Source organism: Oncorhynchus masou, chromosome 11, assembly GCF_036934945.1.
Source record: "Oncorhynchus masou masou isolate Uvic2021 chromosome 11, UVic_Omas_1.1, whole genome shotgun sequence".
Lineage (NCBI taxonomy): Eukaryota > Metazoa > Chordata > Actinopteri > Salmoniformes > Salmonidae > Oncorhynchus > Oncorhynchus masou.
The window spans coordinates 32,620,204-32,622,628 of record NC_088222.1 but is presented as its reverse complement, the minus strand read 5'-3'; positions in this window follow the sequence as shown (position 1 = coordinate 32,622,628).

Here is a 2,425-nt window from a genome sequence, read left to right as displayed (position 1 = left end):
CTTGGAGCACTTGGGTTCACAACCACCACTGTGGCCCCACAGAAGTCCCTCCACCCTGGGACGTCCCCTACCACAACTGCCACCAGGCCCCAGGCGAGTCCTGAAACTGTGGCTTCGACTTCACCCTGCCCCGAGCAACAGCGTGGGACAACTTTGAGAATCTGGTCCAGGAACTGGACAGCAAACAGATACCCCCAGATGTCTTGCTCCAATGGGTGATCAAGGATCTTGACAACTCAGAATCCACCGTAAGATACAGTTCACTTAAAGCGGTGTGTCCCAAAACCGGTCCTCGAGTACCCTCAACAGTACATACAACAGTACAAGCACACCTGATTGTACTTGTCAACTAATCATCAAGCCCTTGACAAGTTGAATCAGGTGTTTTTGTCCAGGGCTACAACAAAAATGTGTACTGCTGTGAGAAATAGTGGACCGGGGTTGGGAAACACTAACTTAAAGGAGCTATAATTAGGGTTGCACAATTCTTGGAACTTTCAATAAATTCCTTGGTTTTCCCAAAATCCCAGTTGGAGGATTCCCAGAATCAGGTGGGAATAAGCAGGAAATCCGTAATCTTCCAACCAGGATTTCTTGAAAACCAGGGAATTTATTAAAAGTTGAAACCCTAGATATGATAGAGGTACTGTGGGACAATGTGGGACTGGTGTGTCCTAAGAAATTATTGCTTTGTAGGGCACACTTAACCCTGACAAATAAATTGATATCCATTTTTATTAAGCATTATGATTTCTATACAAAATAATTGCTGTAATTGAACACTACACAGGGACATTATTATTAAGGCAAACTTAAGGCCTGTTTATTTGGTACACCCATTTATTACCGGGTCGGACCCCCCTTTGCCTCCAGAACATCCTGAATTCTTTGGGGCATGGATTCTACAAGGTGTAGGGTTCAAACATTGTTCAATTGGTATCAAGGGACCTAATGTGTCCCAGGAAAACATTCCCCACACCATTACACCACCACCACCAGCCTGTACCATTGACACCAGGCAGGATGGGTCCATAAACTCATGCTGCTTACACCAAATCCTGACTCTGCCATCAGCATGACGGAACAGGAACCGGGATTCGTTGGACCAGGCAATGGTTTCCCCTCCTCAATTGTCCAGTGTTGGTGATTGCGTGTCCATTGGAGATGCTTCTTCTTGTTTTTAGCTGATGGGAGTGGAACCCGGTGTGGTGGCCCCTCCATGGCAAGCACCAATGAGTTGTGCATTCCAAGATGCCGTTCTGCACACCACTGTTGTACTGCACCATTATTTGATTGTTTGTTGTCACATTGGTATGAATGATTCGGGAGTAAGGTCGCAGGAATGCGTAATAGTTTTTATTTTATTTCACCCAAATTATGGCATGCCGCGCAAATACACGTGGACGAAGACCAAACAAACAAATACAAATGACAGGGTAGAAAACCAAACAAAAGAGCGAGGAGTACCTTGAATAAATAACACATGCGCATAATGATTAACACACGGGACATGACCCGTAATCATCTGGGAAATCCACAATGGCACGAATGCCAAAACACACAGCACATGCACCGACGGACATTGTAACAATAATTCGACTGGACACCGGTAAACCAAGGGCACACTTATACAATTACTAATAACTGGGAATAGGGGCCAATTGTGCATAATGAAAGTTCCAGAGGGATCCGTGACATTTGTGGCCCGCCTGTTAGCTTGCACAATTCCTGCCATTCTCCTTCGACCTCTCTCCTTAACAATGTGTTTTCGCCCACAGGACTTGTTTGTCGCACCATTCTCGGTAAACCCTAGACAAAATGCCAAAGAGGCCATCTGTTTCAAACCACGCGCAAAGTCGCTTAGGTCACTCGTTTTGCCCATTCTAACGTTCAATCGAACAGTAACTGAATGCCTTGTTGCCTTTATATAGCAAGCCACAGTCACGTGACTCACTATCTGTAGGAGCAAAAAAAAAAATGCGAACGGGTGTATATTTTATATTCATTTAACAATGATTTAACTTAGTGAGGTAATAGAGCTGAAACTGTAATATACAGGATTCGTGGAATTCACCCCTTCCTGTGTTCACCAGTCTCTTGGCCACTTCCTCATCAGTAGTTTTACTGGTTACAGTGAGCTGCATTTAACTTGGTGCGTTGTCAAAAAGTGTCATGTAGGCAACAGTTTGTGACATTGATTGAATAGTCTTTCAACTTTCATACAATGATTTTACCATACAACAACAATCCAGCAGTCTGATCAAATGAGGCTTTCTTGGTGCACTGAAGATGTTTCAGTTTATGCAGCTTGTTGACGGAACTTTACACCTTCCACCTAAAAGTACAACACATTCATGCCTTTGATTACAGATAAACAGACTGTGTAGATATAGTCACATCCTGCCTGACTTAGAGGAAATGTACC